The sequence below is a fragment of the Colletes latitarsis genome, chromosome 6 (genome assembly GCF_051014445.1).
Source record: "Colletes latitarsis isolate SP2378_abdomen chromosome 6, iyColLati1, whole genome shotgun sequence".
In the NCBI taxonomy this organism is placed as follows: domain Eukaryota; kingdom Metazoa; phylum Arthropoda; class Insecta; order Hymenoptera; family Colletidae; genus Colletes; species Colletes latitarsis.
The window spans coordinates 19,276,694-19,295,061 of record NC_135139.1 but is presented as its reverse complement, the minus strand read 5'-3'; the positions used below and the strand labels follow the sequence as shown (position 1 = coordinate 19,295,061).

Below are 18,368 nucleotides of genomic sequence, written 5' to 3'. Positions count from 1 at the left end.
TCCGCTCGAAAGCGTTATTTTTTTTATTTTTATTTTATTTTATTTTTATTTTTTTTTATTTCTAAGCATCGAAACGTTCGTTTTCAGGAAACGAATTACCGGAAACGCACGACTCGGTTTCCGGAATTCGAACGCCGACCGCGGACTGAATTTTCACGAGATTTTAATCGACTCGTGTTACCGCGTTACGCTCGACGAGAAAAATGAAAGTGAGAATCACTCGAGCTATTAAGGGTGTATTCAGCTTCGACACCTACAAGAAATTTTTTTGAAGAAATGTATACTTCCAAATACTAAAAAGATTTAAAATTAGACCACTAATTGTCCTGTATTTAGGACAATAATTAGCAATCCTTGTTATTATATTTTAACCAATCTATTTAAAATATTTAACAGCGAGCGTTTTCAACGACATCTGGTGGGAATATCGACACGTCGGGCATTCTTTCATTCGACGGTAAAAATAGCAGCACGTTGTAACGCCGCGTTACACTCGTTCGAACGACAACAAAGTTTTTGCAACATCGGTATTTCCGCGCAAACTTTCGGTCCAGGTTTTATGCATACATACGCTTGCACGGGGCAAAATTAGCGGACATTTTTTACCGAGCTACGAGTCGAGCAGACTCGAGAAACTTCAAGTGCTCAAAAGGTTCCGCGAAGAAACTCCTCCTTTTCGTCCATCTTCCCAACCTCGAAACCGCCCCGACACTTGTTAAGTACCGTATTTGAGTTTCAAAGTTGAACTTTACGGTCATTTTTTCCCCTCAAGCCCACCGCTCTTGTACGCGCGGTACCAAAGGCCAACGCGTCTTTAATCACTTCGAGTATCGACTTTCGGAACGATCTCTCCACTTCAAACTGTTCCCCCGAACGCAAATAATTACAAGACCCTCGTGGAGCTGTTCCCAAGAACGACTGAAAAATGAAGTTTAATTGCGAAGAGAGCATTCGAAATATTTGCAACCGTTTCATCGGTACTTTCCTTCTAATGGGCCAACAGTAACGAATTCGAAACCATTTTTTACCTTTTAGAACAGGAACAACTAGCCGAAATTCCTCTAATTCGTTCAAACCACACTTTCTTCGTTCGTAAAAGCAGAATTTACGAACTGTTTCGAATTCGTGGCTTTTTAAAATTTGTCGTCGATGAAACGGAGGCGATCTTCGTCGCTGAAATTCGCATCAAAGTTTATCGCCCGTCGTGGCGAACATTCCACCCCCTCTTTCTCGAAAGCTATCGCGCGATTCAGCGCAAATTTCACGCGCAATTAAGAGCAGCAGCCCGTTCGTAGAATACAAATCGCTTATTTGGCGTTTCAAGTTCGGTACAGTTAGAGATCCGCTAGCGAACGACCGGCAAGTTGATTTGATTCGACGTTATCCCGTAGAGACGTCGAGCTTCTTTATTATCGTGTAAAGTCACGAAATTGACGGTTTTCAAAGTCCCATTGCTCTGAGAAAACCGATTCAGTCACAAAATCCATTCGTCGATGTGGTTCACGACTTCCACCGACTTGTACGACGCTAGAGCTATAATACTGGCTGCTTCGGTAAATTAGATATCGGTGCATTTGCTTGAGTAAATTCTATATCGTGAAAAATCATATTGTGCGTGAAAACTGATTCTATGTTTCGTCTAAAAAAAGAGTAATCGTTTCAAGACCGTACTATTAATATTTAGAATAATTTACGTATGAAAAATTCGAAAACACGATTCTTGTATTCGCTGTAACGCAATATGTCTGACCATAGACGTCCACTTTTACTTGCGCTCTGGTGAATAAGGCGTTTCAGGACGCATGCTAGTTTCTTGTACAAAAGTAAATAGAAAACTGTGTAGTAATTGCCTTCTATACCGTATGACGTTTGTTAAACAAATTATTTACTGATACAGGCAATCACAGTGTTCAAAGTAATCAAACGATATATCAGAAGATATTGAAGATCGGAAAATGAATCAACTACTGAGTACAAAAGAAATATTATAAATTCAACGCCGCTACGTATCGATTATTCGATTCGAATAGATAATCCGTTAATTATTTTCAGCAGTGCATTTCGGTGGTATTATGGTGGCAATAGCTAACGGGCTAGCCAGTGTATACCGTGACAGGTTGCCGGTGGACGGAAAAATGGCGGTGGGACATTGTCGCGCCGGTACGACACGTAATTTATGTATACCGTGTCTCGATGTTGCGATAATGAAAGTGCCGCGATGCGGATTAATTAACTCGCTGTAACGGAAAAAGGGGACTCGTGAAAGCCGATTCGTGTTGGATCGACTTCAACGAGATTCCCTTTTGCGTTCCTCTCTTTGCCGCGACCGTGGAAATATCGTTCGTTAATCCGATGTTTAATTACCGTTTAGCGTTTTGTGACCTTGTTTTCTTGTTTATTTTAAAGGATTGGTTTTTTAACAACACCTTGCCAAACAGTGATACAAAGAATTATATCGCGCGGAAGACGACGCGACTGACCTTAATGCAAAGGTACAATGAACTCTTAATGCATAAATACATATATGCATTTTGGAAACTACTCATATACTACAGTAATTTAATTCTTCTTTTACATAGAATCTTTCTACACTGGACTCCTTTAATCTTTCACTCTTTGACTCTCGGTCGCTTTGCCGCTAACTTTCACGTTTTCTCTGTCGAATATCTTGATTCTCGTCTCGCTCTTTCTGGCCCCTTTGCAATTTCTCGTTAATTCTCCGCGCAAACGCGCCAACACACACACGCACACATGCATGAACTCGTCACCCAAACGTTCGAATCGGTTCTCTGAACATTTCCTTTAGATCATTCGCCTCGTGTGTTTTCACGTACACTCGGTGGATCGCATTTAATTAGGGTGCGAATGCAAAGCAACAATCGAGCCGTACCTCGCCCCTTCAACATGCTTTTCCTGCCATACGTTACGTTTTCGTTCGGTTCAACTTCTACTATATTTTCCGTTGCGGCACGATCATTGAATGAAACGAAAATAATTATGCTACCACAGCTTTAATTAAACGATTCTTAAAATTTGAGAAACAAATGTCCACGGTTGGGTACGACTGCGAATAAAATAGCTCGCTCCTTGAGTCTTAGAAAAGAAAAATATTCCGAGAACTAGTGTCCTTATTTCATGATATAATATGGTTTTTATTCTTGGAGTAGCCCGGTTTGAGAGTTCCGTGTACAAGAGCTGCGTCAAATCGTGCCGCGCGACGAAGACTTGCGCGGCTTTCGCATAGTACACAATAACTTCGGAAAGGAGCAGCAAACTGCTAACGTAAACGGCAAACTTTTGCCGACAATAATTGTATTTCCTCCGTGTGTATACAAAGAGGCGGGTACACGGGCTTCTAAAGTCTCTCATTACCACGGGTCGGGTCGCTGGTTTGTACAGCGCGCGGCGCACCAGTTTGTACAAACGTGAAGGAACTCCTTATATCTTCGATGCTGCACACTCGTTTCCGGCGCGCATGAGTCCTTCGGGTTCATCCATTGTGGCAACCTGAATTCACCGTAACTAACGTAACTCGATTGCCTGGCGCACTGGGTCATATCGGCAAATTCGAGTTACCCGCCCCTGCGACACCGCGTCGCGTTCTCCAATTAAGCGATTCGCGTCTGCCAACCAGCCGTCTCACCTTCCCCCACTTTCGCAGATTTAGATAGAATCGCAATGAGTCGAGACACAGAGATCCTTTACGTCGCCCGTTCTGCGTTCGGAGTCTTGTTATCGAGCTACGTAAACACGCGGATGAATAATAAGCACCCGTTCGGTTCTGCTTCGAAACTTATAGAATATAGTAAGCCCTTGACTTACAAGGTTAATTTTAGAATTTGGCAACATGGTTGTTCTACGCAAGAAAATAAATCGAATCAAATAAAATTCACTCTAAATCCACCGTGTATCGGAATGCTTTTGATTAGAAGAGGAATAGCAAAGGTTAAGCCCTGGATAGTTCATCCGGAAACGCAAGTTGCATCTTCCCTGCGTTGTGAACAGCACACTCCGCGTTTACGCTAAAGTTTGTTCAAACGTAGTTTCTCTAACTGGTACGCTTTCATAATTTCACGGCAGACCGGTTTAAGAACCACCGGTGTAGAGCAGCGATTTAGCCAGTATTGCTCGGAGTATGCGAATCAGGGTGGGGATAATTCGCACGGAAGAACTATCGATCAGTTTGTGCCTGTTGAATGACTTTGAGCGTGTCTCTATGACTGTTTATGAATGTCCAAGTATCTGCGTGTTTGTAAGGGTCTAAGTACTTTCGAATGTCTCTGGAATGCGTCTAAGCTTGGCAGTAGTTGCAATACGCAATATAGCGACGATTTTGGTTTAAAGTGTTATTTTACCTTCGAAAATTTTACTTCCGCCGATGCTGGCATAATTTGACCAAAACACAAATTTTTCTCTCGACACCTTTAACGATTCCATTCCGCGACGTCGGGGGCCGTTGTCGCGGCGGTGAATTACAAACGTAATTCCGGAAAACCGCTCCACCAGCAGCTTTCCGTTAAAATTCTCCTTCGGTCGGTGGTTTGTTATTCCAAGAAGAAATTCCATCGGCGAAGCAATTAAATTCTAAAGCGACGGTCCTAATGAATCGGGCTTTTTTAATTACAAGGGACGAGCGTGGAATAAATTGTAACGTTCCCCGAGCGGGGCACGCCAAAACGTCTTACGGCGGCTCGTACGTCGTCGCCATGACGGTAAACGATTTTGCGAGGCAAAACGCAGTCGCATTCCAGAACAGTGATTTTAACAGCGTCGTTCCCTGAAACGTTAGGATTACTCGCGCGGCGCCGTTGCAGTTTAACGGCTCTCAAGTTCGAAAGTAATTAGGTTAATTTCGCTAAAAGCTTGCGTGGCCAGATATGCCTTCAAATTATCCGCGGTTCCGGCCGAGCGTCAGCTAAAAAGTCACTTTCGTTTCGACAACTGTTTCTCTGATACCGTGACGGAAACGGCGATCAGTCTAACGTAGCGAAACACGACTCATGACCCCTTCTAAAAATTTTATAGCGCGCTGTGCATTTGAGAAATTCGAGTAAAATACTTAAAAATAAATAGAGAATAAAATTTAATGCAGCCCTTTATATGCATAATATTGTACATGATTGCTCCGACTGAACAATCATATGTACCGCTTGGCTTTTGAATGGAATTCTGAGGGAGTAATGGGAAAAATTAATTTTTCAATGAAAACTTCATGGAGTATAATGAAATTGAAAACAAATGGGAACAGTTCATCAACGCCAGTGGAATACGTGGTTAAACTCCATTCCGAGTTTCAAGCGCAAACACTTCATCGCGGCAAGTAATTACTTCACCATTTGGTGGATATGCTATGACGGAAAAATGTGTTCCAACGAAATACCAACTTGGCATTCTTCTCAAATGTTTCACGTTCGTTTTAGATTCGTTTCTTTTATAAGGAAGACACCATCTTTTACATCGTTTCATTGTATTAAATACTTGGTCTTTTCGAATGCTTTGTTAATGTGAACCCTTCGACAACAAAGTTTAAGTTAGAGAATGCAACACCGTCTGAGATCGTGTTAAAATTGTTCTATTCGCTACAACGAACAGTAAATGTTCCTGAAGTTTAGTTCTTCCCTTTTCCAACATCCAGCAGACCGTTCGAGAAATCCTTCTACAATGTAAAATAGTACCTTGGAACTTCTTCGAGAAGGTTCGTAAAAAGAATTCAGACGTTGGCGAGCTATTCAAATACTGCGCATATATTCCAAAGAGTTTGCATCTTGATGTCTTTCGTGGGTCGATTAATTGGTTCAAAATGGACCACGTCCTCGAAGTAGTAACAGAGAGAAACGGCATAAAGCCGAGAGAAGTAAGAGTCGGTGGAGGAAAGCGAGTTACCGATGTCACGGAATCACTCGTGCTCACCGACCACTTCCTATCGCATTAAAATCGACCAGGTACCGAGACCCCGTAAGTTTTTCAATTTTCGAGACTCGAAAGCGACCATGTTATCATCGAGAACCGCGTGCAGACCGCGACCGGGGATACGAAACTACGTCACGCTAATATTGAAGCCGCGCGGAACAGCGTAATTAGCTTCGCCACTAAGCGACTTTGAAGTTTACTGCGACGATAAGATTTGCTCGCAGCCGCGCAAGCGTTTCGACGAAATCTCGTTTCGTTTTGAAAACACGCGACTATCGGGCTGCAATAAAAGTAGAAACGAAACAATGCAAAATTATGGCCCTCGATTTGAGGATCGATCTTCCTAAACTCTTATTATTGCATGGACTAGAACATATTTCAGTTTGAAAATGTATAATGTATGATTGAAGGACTTAGGGAAGACCATCTGTACCGAACTCCCAATTTAAGCTCTTTCAGAGTTGCTGGCTCACATTGTACAGTAATAAGCGACGAGATATTATTTTGAAGTAATTGAAATTAAATTCGCCCGTAGCAGAGACCGGCCAGGTCGACGAAAATTTTTGGCAAATCCGTTAAACCGAGGCCTCCAATTTGTCGCGACTCGAATCTCATCAGTGAACCCGGCGCAGTTCAAACGAAAAATAACGCGTTTGACTGTCGTCCGAGTAGCAAGAAACACGCGAGAGCTTTCGCGAGCGAAATTATTGCGGAGTAATTATGTTTGCGCGAGATGCTGGCGAAATGTACCGAGGAAGTGTATACACAACGTGATTCAACGTCGGTAGAAGACGAAGCTCCTTCCCGCGCGCTCGTACACCGGAATAAACAAATTTTTCCACGGTGCCGTTCCGCGGACCTGAAGCGAAAAGCGTGCCATTTCTCTTCGCCTCCGTGACAGCGACGTATTCAGTCTCTTCCGTGTAAGTTTACTGCGAGCAAATACTATAAGGCACGCCCCAATGAACCGTCGTGCATCTGTCCCTAAGCTGATTACAACGTACGCGAATTTATCGAGCGTCGGATACGCGTAACACCGCAAATATACTACGAACAATAAACAAGAGTATTGTTCGAGGCCCTAAAATTATTCTAACACATACGAAATCTTGGGAATCCTGAAAACATCCTGTTACATACGAATCTTTGAGGTCCCGAGATTTACTGCATAGTACATATAAATCTTCGGGATCTTCGGAATCCCAAAAGTATTCTGTCACATTTTCGAAGCTCCAAAGGTATAACAGATGATTCTTCGTGATCCGAAAAGTACACGAATCTTCGAGATCCTAAGATGTCTCCAACGTATAAGTCTTCGAGGTTCCAAAAATATTCTGCCACGTACGGAAGTTGGTTCTCACAGACTTACACAACGTCTATTTAATAGATTTTACTTGTAAAAGGATTTTAAGTGAAATTAAAAGGTTACTAACGAGCAAAAAACAATGCTTACGACAAAGGAGTCTCGAGATTTAATCGATCGGATCGCGTGTTCGCCGTTTCTGAAGAACGCCATCGTCTGCAGGGCCGCTGGACCGTGTAACGGGCGACTCGGTCGAACTAAATCCGCGTTACAGAGAAGAAACTCCCTAGAAAGGCTGCCCCGCCGACGAGACGAACGGCGGCCCGCAACGCGGACCGTTTAAAATGATTTATTTCGCATGGGGTCGCAAATAGAATTTTGAAAACTAATGGAAAGTACTGTAACGAGGAAATATAATGCATCGGGAGTAGTTACCCCCCGCGAAATTGCTTCTTATGAAAACTTGTTCGACGAAGTCGTTCGCCACGGTCGAGGAAAATTGCTGGTTGCGCAAAGAAGATTGCCGCGAAGGTGAGTAGGAAGAAAAAGAGAGGGCTGAGGATGGCGGAAGGGCGGAAGGGCGGCAAGGATCGGCCGAATAATATTGCGGCGGCGAGCGTGTTTACTCGTCGAGAAGTTTTGGAGCAGCCGGCTGGTTGGTTCGTTACGGCCGCAACTCCACTTACAAGTAATTAGACTAACAAGCACGGAGCCCAGGACGCAAATTTCGACTCGAAATTCAGTCACCCAGCTTGTCGGTATTCGCGTCAAGTTCGGTGGCGTTCATTTTCTTCATTGTTCCGCCCTCGTCCCCCCTTTTCCAGCGGTTACTCGGGGCGATTGTTCTACCGTTGGGTCAATTGAAAATATTAAGTCGAATAAGTTCAGACCGAGTTCTATTAGTTTCGTATAATAATTAGAAAAATATAAGTGCTTTTACTATAGAGAAATGAGAATCTTGCAGATAATTAACGCGTTACGTATACTTTGTGTATCTTGAATTTCGTTCAACGTTGTTTGTTACTACGTTTTACCCTTTTTAAATTATAGTAGCATTAAATGCCGAATATGCATATTACTTTTCGTTGGAAGGATTTTGCTTATGCAGTACGCGACACGGTTTTACACTGTTTTGTGACTCGATGTATTTATCCATCGGAGCGAGTATAAGTAACGTTTCGAGGAAACACTCCTTGAAGTACGTACCCACGCTGAAAAGCGAAAGAACTTATTACTCAGCCTAATAGAATACCCAACTCGGACCGTGATGTCGAATTCTTTTATTATCGGAATCTTCTTTGAAAGTATACCACTGAATACTCCGAACGGTACACAGAAGAATTACGGATGAAAGACAGCTTTAAGCTTTCTGTCTGAGGGTTTCAGATTGTAAGTATTTAACCTAAATCTATGAAGTATGTTTCTCTCGAAGATGAAAGCTATTCTTTAAAGGTACATCGATCTAAAAAACCAAGAAAGTCTGACTTCAGTAGGAACAGCCTGCTTATGGAAACAGGAGTGGAAGAAAATCCTATCGTAATGGACGGCATTACGCAAAATAATGCTAAGTTTACTTCTGATAGACTTTTAACAAAACTCATCTTACGGAGGAATTACACGAGAAAACAACTACCGTTTCATAAATATGGAACAGATTTAACGAACGTTACAGAAATTATACGAATCGCGCCGTAAGACTCGTCCGCCGAATAGACGCGTGTTTATGTTATGTTACATTTCGAGTAGTTGTAAGGATAATATAATAATGTGGTAAAACGCAAGAACGTGTAGCGTTGTGCCGCGAGCGATTTGTAAAATTTATCTCGCCCCGGCGAGCCAGCGACGTTGGTGAGATAGTAGCGTGGAGAATCTAGGCTATCCCATCCATGGGGTGATTGCTTCCTGGGGGAAGTCCACGTTGCCAAAAGCGCCTCCGTGTAACCTTCGAGCCACATTATTAGCGAGATTCTCTGCTACCCTGCAGTATATTCTGTGAATTTAGAGCTTCGATTTTCGTACCTTACAAGTAACCGAAGCAGGTCCAAGCTATTTTCTACGCCGATATTAGCATATCGTCGCTGTGTACGTGTACGTCTTGCCTATGTACATTCTCCTATCCGCGCTAACGCGGCGATTTTAATAAAATTTGAGACGATTAGACTCTATAGAAGTTTCCGTGTATAAAAGAGAACGACAGGAGGGACACGATACGATAGCTGCGTCAAAGTATCTGGCTGCACGGTCCTTCGAACCACCTAATAATCGACCAACAGATGCCCCCTAGCGAAGAAGAGGATCGTGTTGTCGCCCGATGGGGTCAGTATTATTCCCCGAGGTGGTATCTGCTAGAAGGAATCAGCACGATCTCGGTGAACGACCCCACGATGTGTACACAGAATAGCCACGGACCGTTCCGGATTACGTTCGTAGATCGCCGATTTCGATCTCCGCATCCACTCGTGCGGACTCGATCCCCGGGAATCGGCAGTCGCGCCATCGTCGTCGGGTTCGTGCAAATCCTGCACATTCAGTTTTCTTCGAGCATCGATTGTTTTCGCTGTTACGCGCCGCATCCGCGAAACAAATATTTATTTTGCCGGGGAATCTGTCCCTGCTAGGATATACGAGATATCGGTACTCGGAAACCGCAACCCCCGTCCTCCCATCCAACGGAGAAGACGAGTCAGAGAGGAACAGGAATTCACGACCGAACAAAATAAAAGATAGACAAAAAGATAGAGGTAACAGGGTTAGAGCGATAGACACCTTTACGAGTCTATTCAGACGACTGAAAATTCTTTTAAAACTAAGAAATGCAGCGACGTCATGAGAACATAATACTTGGAATATTTATTCCAAGGATGATGCAAACTCAATGATTAAAAATTACAGGAATAATAGATTTTCAAAGTTGGCTTGATAACTTGATGGTTCAACAAATCAGAACGTTTTCGCCGCTCAAAGACACTGGGATCGTAACATCGACCGATACGTGGATCTGGATATCTCGTTCGCTTTGGTGAACCGTAAAACATACGTTCATTTCGATAGTAGAAGAGATTGACGAGCCATCAACAGACCCAACTATCTTTTAGAAGCGATTCGAAGTTCCATCGGAGTATCCGCGATTTATCTCGACGCAATCGCGAGATTTAAACCGTAAAACGTTTCTGGAATACGATGGATACTAGCAATGGGTTTCTTGAGCAAAGCTGAACGTATGAGCGAGAGATCGTGGCATACGACTCTTGATCTATCTGTATCGATCGTAGAAATATAGTGTCAGTTTCGAGATTTCTTTCTTGGTCTCAATTTTATTTTAATTTTGGGAAAGAGAACGAAATCTGGTGAATACAGAGAATGGCTAAACTCTCTCTACATATTTGAGATATATTTGATACCTATCGAGGCCAACAAGTTTCGCACCCTGATGGCTTTGCGAGGAACGTTGTCGCGAAGAGACAAGCTGCCTTGCTCGTTATTGGACGCGAACTCGAGCAATTCTAACTAGCAAACTTTCCATAACTTATGATTTACGGATATATGCGTTATCCTAGATGAGTCTCGCAGCCATGCAACGATCGGTTTTAATCAATTCGCTCTTGGGCGGCTTCGTCGGTTCGAAGACTGTTCCTACTATCGTCTGCTTTCTAAACATTCTATATTACTTTACGCTAAATTGATTGTTAAATTGACAAAGAAACGCTGTAGTAAATTATTTAAGAAGAAGCAAAATTGAGTTACCGGAGAATCAAAGTCAAGAGTCAATCATGTAACGGCGATAACTCACTTCTAAACGTGTTTATCGTTTTCCGGTTTCAACGCGTTCGCTGCAGTGGCTCTTTTCGTAGACTTTCATATATGACGACGTATGTCAGTTGCACTTCGCACTAAATCTTCGTATTTGTCGGCACGGGAAAGGTAGCAAGACTTTTCTACGTTGTAAATTTCAATAAACGTAGTAGACGTATCACGAGGATATCCTCCGAGCGTCGTTTATTGAACTATGACACGCACGGAACGATGTACGATAACACGTATATCGGACCATCCCGTAAGTTGATAATAAAATTGTTAATCGAAGCAAAACAGAGTCTGTTCTTTCAGGAAGACTGATTATTTTTATTTGAAAAAAATACTGTGTATAATATATTTGCAAAATCCTAATGCAAAACAGTTCCGGGAGTTTCTCTTAGAAAAATAATAAATGCCTGAAACTCTTTCGAGGGTGGTTTGTCCTGTGCCGCGACGAAGGTATCGAAAAGAAGAATCCGCAGGAAAATGTGTGAATCGACTAATTGAATCAAAGTGAAATTTCCATGCCGTTCGCGGAATTCCTCGGGAGTAGGAAGAATCAAATTCAGGCCGGGGCCGAACGATACAGAGGATCGCGAGCGGCACGCCACGAATATCATCAGGAATTCTTAATTTATTCTACCGGCGTCGGAGTGACGTTATAGCGTCGGGGGCATTTCAACCACGCCGGCAGCCTTTCCTCAAAGAAAGCAAGACGGGCTTTTAATCCTTGCATTCCGAAGTCGGCGGCTTATAAGCGTGTAGCCGCGTCTGTAAGCTCAAGACAATGCCACCGAGCCGTATCGTTGGCTCTGTATTCGAAGCGCTTTCGACGAACGGAAGGGTGAGCAAAGAAGAGATTCAACACGCAATAAGACGATTACGGCTTAACTTAACGCCTTTCACGTTAAAATCTTACCCGATGCTCGCAGCATCCACCGTTCCGCGTCCGATTCTAAAACGGCGTTACGTGCAATTGAATTATTTATCCAACATTTGCTTTTCATCTTGCACCGTAAACACAGGAACCAGCCTCACCGATCAAACTTATCGCCGTTCCGTACGAGGAAATTTTGTTAACTGGTTCCGACTCTTTGAACACTCCCCCCGAATTGTGTGATCGTCGACGTATTGGGAAACGCGATTGATAAATGCGAGAATACGAACCGTAACGCGAAGCGAAAGCGGTTGACAATCGACGGACGGGAAATCATTTAATTTTCGTAGCACGTCGGACGTCGGATGTCGAGAATTACGGCGAGGAATGGAGACCGTTTCGATCGTTGGTTTGGGCAACAACAAATGGAAACATCGATTTTGTGCCCTCGACTGTTCATTCAGCGATTTTGTAAATCAACTACTATTCGAAGACAGAGAAAAATTGGTTTTGTTCTTGCAGATGTGTAAAAATTCATGGAAACTTGTGAAAAATCTTATAATTTTTTACTGAGATTTTATTCACACGTAAGGTTTAATTCACTGTCACAATTTCTAAAACTTTCATTATAAATTCTAGTTCTTTGAAATACGAATATATAATATTATTTAACATTATAGAACATTTAGAGTTTGACACTTTCGAAACATCAAAATTTCGAGTTTCGACGTTACAGGAATATTCAAGCTCACGGTACACGTTTCCTTTGCGTTTTGCTAGAACGACATCGGCCAACGACGATATTCCGGAAAATTTCCATGAAGTTTTTGCTCCGCTAAACATTACCAATCATTGATGGAACCAAGTGGAAACGTATGTCCCGCAAAGCTGTGTAATCCTCCCGCGGCCCACATTTGTCGATACGCCATTAAATATTTCCTCACGGTATGGTATTTATCCTGCAGCCGCTGTTACATACATATGCATACACGCGGTATCTGCATATTTCACCTGCGGCAAAGGTTACTTTCATGCTGAAGCATTTACGAGATCGCAACCGGCCACCCGAATATCTTCAATTCTCGTACATGGACACCTACACATGTACGCTATTCACCGTTTCGCGAATAATAACAACAACAATAGAAATAATAATAATAATAATGATAATAACCATATTATCTGTATTAAACCATATGGTACAAATATTTCCGAGCATTTACTGCTCTAGCTATTCAGCGGAGAGAACATTCCTTAAAATTGAAGTAAATATTTCTGTTGCGTACTTTTGCCTTGCAGCTCGTTCCGCTGTACTCGCTATATATTAATTCTATATTATTAAAAATTTATCTACATTTTCCCTCCCTAAAGCGAAGCTAGAAAATCAACCGTACGAAAAGTTTCGCGCGCCGCTGTATGCAAAGTGGTGTAAATTGCGAGGCCCAGCTGCGCTGTTTATTAAGTTTGACCTATAGAGATGGAGAAAAACATGATGAAGATTGACGAACAGATGCGATAGAACGAAGATAGGTAAACGGGAACGACGGATAATTCGGGATGAAGGTTTCAGCTGTGTGCTCTTAGTATCGAAAATTTGCACGGAACGAACTGAGTTTTTAAAATTAATTTCCAAAGAATTATGTCATAAATACTTCTGCTGTGACAGCAAGTATAGGCGAGATTTTATAAGTTGACGTCCCGTAAATCTCCTCCAGTGGCAGGAATTTCGCAATGTTATATAGGTTACTACTGACATTTTAAATTGATCTATTTTCAAGATACGTTCTAAATTTCAACGCGATCCCGCAAGCTGTTTTCTCGTGATAGACAGACATAACCGAACTTTATTTGCAATTGTTACTAGTTACTATAAATAGCCTATCCTGTTCCCTGATATATATAGAAGAGAATAGTGGTGGATCGATAAAACATGGTTCGGTAGATTTAGAGTTAACTCAGTACAAACAGACAGAAAAAAATGTTTAAAATATCTTCGTTTTGGATGCCCTATAAAAATCTATACGCCTAAAAATTTTATCGATAATATAGGATAAAAATTTTTTCATGTAAGCTTTTATTTTCGAGTTGGCTTGTCCAACGTGTCTGGCTATTTCTTGCTATTTCTACTTGCGTTGTACAAAATGAAATTTCATTACATTTGTCACGATACGATTACGTGTAATCGTACTGTAATCACGCAGGAATCGCAGTCTAATTGCGCTATAATCATAATCATACATCTTTAAAGCTTGCAATAAAAGTCTGATTACACTGAGTTACTGCGTGATTACATGTAATCGTATCGTGGTGAATGTAATCGGATCACGTTTTTCCCAACTCGGAAATATTTATTTCAGCTGGTTGTAGTTAATTACAAGACCAACGACAAAACACATAAAGATAATAGTACGAATAACGAAGGTTCTACTCTGAACGAATAATAACAAAATGTAACGTGGAACTGGACTCGACATCCTGTTTCATCCCAGCCGGTTCTACGTCGAGTTCAGCTCGGGTTATCAGACCAGATCAGAGAATTCGGTCAAGTCACTCCTCGGTTCTTCGTCTCGGAGGTCACGGGATAGAATCGTCGTTGAACCTCGAACCAAAATGGCCGATTCCCGCGGGAGAACCAAACTCCGGACGCGTCCTTATTATTTCTGATAACAACCCGTCGAAACGAACGATCCCGTCAAGATTTTCATCGCGAAACAACGCGTCGCGCCGTTTATTGCAACGAAAGCAACCGTCCTCGTCCCGGTCGACAGCCTCAGTTCGTTTTGAAACCAGTGAAGAAACGAACGTTTCCATGCGGTACCACCTTTCGACCGTATTTCTTCGACTCCTCCAACCACGCCCTACGTTCCTTCGAACGAATCCAGGAAAACGGATACGAACCGACGATTTATACGGTCAAGATTGCGTATCACTGCGGCCGCAAGAAATCCCGGGAACTTCGCGGTACGCGGTTTCAATACAAAGAAGCCACTGTCTGAAAAGGTGCTCCGCTCGACGGGCATTCTGGAAACGGGAAGTCAATAGCTCGGACCGTGGTTATCCAGCGTTTCGATCGGAAACTTTTCCATCGGACGATCGAAAGTGTTTCTCGAGAAGCGAACCCCCGACGCTCACGTAGGCAATACGACGCTAGAGTGCTTTGAAATCCCGGAGAACGCGGCAAAAACTAGAAAGAGTTTTCAGCTTTGCATGAGAATTGGCATGCACGAGTTTCTGGGACCGCTAATTACGAATCCGAAGAAGAAATTCAAAACTTCTGCACGACCGATTCGTGTGCGAAAAAATTATTACATTTGCATGAAAATTGATACGTAACGATTTTTAGTAATGGTGGAAAGTTGTATCGAAGACTTTGCGAGATCTCGAATCCCAGAATTTTTATTTTCCAAATTTCGCCAACCGAAGTACTTCTTGATCGAGAAAAGTCCCAAAATGGATTAAACAGGTTTATTTGTAAATTATTCCGCGGGTGGAGTAAAGAATGGTGAATAAGGTAGTCGTTAATAGTACCACCGTATATTAATGCGGTTCCATTAGTCCCGAATATCATGCATTAGCTGACCGATTCGATGGAGCATCGGTGAGAGAACTCAAAGGATTTTTTCCCTGGAGTCTATCCTCTTCGGCAAAGAACTTTAGTAATTCGCTTACGCATTCGCAATGGACTTATCCTTGCTCTCGCTTTCGTGAACTTTCGTGTATATCCAGACGGCCAACTCGATCTTAAAGAGGACGTAAAAGGCGAACGGGAAGCAACCGGGAGAGGATAGAAGAAATTGAAGCATTTAATCGGCTTGTATTCTCTCCCTACTCGTATGGGATACTATACAGGTTGATATTCTCGTTTCAACGTTGTAGTTTCATTCGAACAAATACGTTCTTCTATTATCATTACTTTAGCTGCGCTCCAAAACGTTTCACTTGCGCCAAGCGCGATTTCCAAGCTGAAATTCCGACGGAATTTTCGTTAAGGGAAATAACCAGGATGCCACGTCCAAAAATAAAGTCGTTTCTGCAATTTATATTTGAACGTACTAAACTTAATTCTTCGAAAAGTGAAATGAAAAAAGAACGATCCAATAATATTAATTTCATTGGAACATATTTGTCCTCAAAGTTGAAACTATTTTTCACTGATTTGCGTTGTTCTTTTTTGGTTCGTACCCGGGGAAAAATTAATCTCTCCATACATTTTTTCCAAAGATTTATACGTCAGGAACAGGTTTTTAAATTATTAGACTGGAATTTGAAAAATTGGCAAAATTATGGAAATTAAAAGGTTGCCGCTCGTAGATCAAATTAAAGCGCTCGGCGCACGCAAAGTGCTTGCTTGAATGTTCGCCGCAAACGCGATTCAATTTATATTGTACCGCTCTTATTCACATCTATCGACGGTCTTGATCTAATTTAATTAATCACTGACTTTCAGTGGCGAACTTTGTTTCAGTACACAAGTTTCTTGCACGAATGGAACTGTCGCGTGCCGCAGTGTCCAACTTCAACGTCGTTTTTCTCGCAAGTTACTTTTTCCTGGCTGCCGTCCCTAATAACTCGGATACCAATGAACAAATCTTAGCAAAATTAGACACACATGTAAAATAACTACATTTTAATGACTGTCCTATTTCTTTTCTTCCCTTTTTTTCTCCAACGTTCTTTCGACTTTTTCTTCGTGCCAGGAACATTCTTTTCTTCGTGATGCGCAGCAATTTTAAATATTACTGCGTCAACACTCTGACTCCCCGTTATTGTTCCAATTTATCACGGACACCGTACATAGTACTATTGAAAATAACAGCATCGGACCAGTTGGTCACGCACTGCCCAACGCGCCGGACATGATCGTTATTTTCTCGTCTGTTCATCTTCTAATGCTACGTTTATCGCTTGGTTCAATGTTCTACCGTATATGCCCTAAAATATAGAAAACCGCTGTCTACCTACAATCTCGTTTATGATTTCTTTAACTTTCTTCGCTTTATTCAACTGGAAAATACGAATAACTAAAATTTCGAATTGAAACGTTCTCTAATATCGAACAATTTTTCCTTCCGTAAGACGGTAAATTAAATTGTCATTGCATTTCCCGTGAAAAGCCTTTTACATCGAATATATTCAACCTTCTGACTCTTTTCCACAGGTGCACCTGTACACCGCAATTGCAAACGCTACGATTCTAACAAGCGATCGCAATGTCAACTACGACAACGGAAGTAGACGCGTAAGCGGGTTTCTATTGCTGCGTAGGCGGGGAAAGAAAGCGGAAGAATGACAATGAAACACAGTGCAGTCGAGGGGTCGGTATTCCGAAGCTTCCACGTCCCCTGGAAGGCCACTTCTGACCTCTTCAGGGACGCGAAGTTGCCTCGACTAATGCACGGTAATCGCACGGTAGCTGACGAACACTCCACAGACTTGACCCTCTCGACGACATGAATGATTCAGCGAGCGAACAGAGGGCGGAGGGTCATTATTGTTATAAAGGGGAATGAATTTTACACGGAGCAAGACAAAGAGAAAGATAGAGAACGGTACGATGACTGGTAGCGTTTACAGACCCGTCCATGTTGAAATTAGATTGATCAGAACGATGAAAAGGGGGTTGGAGTTCGATGGAACGATAGAATAAAATTTAGTACTATTGGCCGTTCGATAATGCACTCCGGGCGAAGATAAAACCTTCGGAATTCGATTAAGAATATAGTTTAAAGGCGGAAGAACAAAGATGACGGAGGCAGAACGGGGGTATGAGTGGGTGGTTGGAAAAGGGTAGCACGGAATCGTCTGAATTATCGTGGCCGTTCGTCGTTGCCTAAAGCAGCCCCTTCTTCTCGTTTTATGAAATTCCTGTCATAAGTCTCTTAGGTAAGTTGATTGGATTGGTCGGTCGCAGCAGCCGCATCTCGTAACCCCATTTTCGAACGAGAAAAGCGACCGGGATTTATAGTACGAGCTACCGTATATTGATGCCGCAGCTTAGATTTCGATTTGGACGGAGCTTTAGGCGAGCGTCGAATGGCGCCAATTTTCACGGGCCTCGTGAAACTTCAAATGTACACGACGGATGAAACTTTATGAAATTCATGAGAAACGGCTGGCTAGTTGGAAACGTTCCCTGGAAATTGTCGCGGTCCAAAGCAAAGAAAGTTTCGCGAATTTTTACGCGAGCCTCTCTGACTCGGCTTAGAAATTTTTTAACCCAACCAACAATATTTATCGAAGAATATAGATACTCACTGATCGCCACGCGTACGCTTCACCGACTTTGAACTTTTCACTGCATCCTCTGCTGCGTCTGCGTACACTGAAACACACAAGATTAATTTTTGTTTAATACGTTTAACGCTAGATTTGAGGGCATCGATTGCAATCTGACAAAGTGAATCCAGCGTTAAAGATCCTAGCGAAGAAAGCCATTTTATTAACGATAAGGCGAAAAGGTGATAATTTTTGAGAGAAATGATG

General features: G+C 42.4%; 1 protein-coding gene across 2 annotated transcripts in view; it reads right to left on the bottom strand.

Moving 5' to 3' along the window:
- Positions 1-18,368, bottom strand: part of Ddr (discoidin domain-containing receptor 2) — a 246,387-nt gene that overhangs the window by 176,589 nt on the left and 51,430 nt on the right. Inside the window, exon 3 of one of the 2 annotated variants that reach the window (XM_076766209.1) lies at positions 18,141-18,207. The gene's annotated coding sequence lies outside the window, so the exon portion shown is untranslated. Of the gene's footprint in view, positions 1-18,140; positions 18,208-18,368 lie in introns of those variants that run through there. The other variant, XM_076766211.1, reaches the window with a different exon arrangement.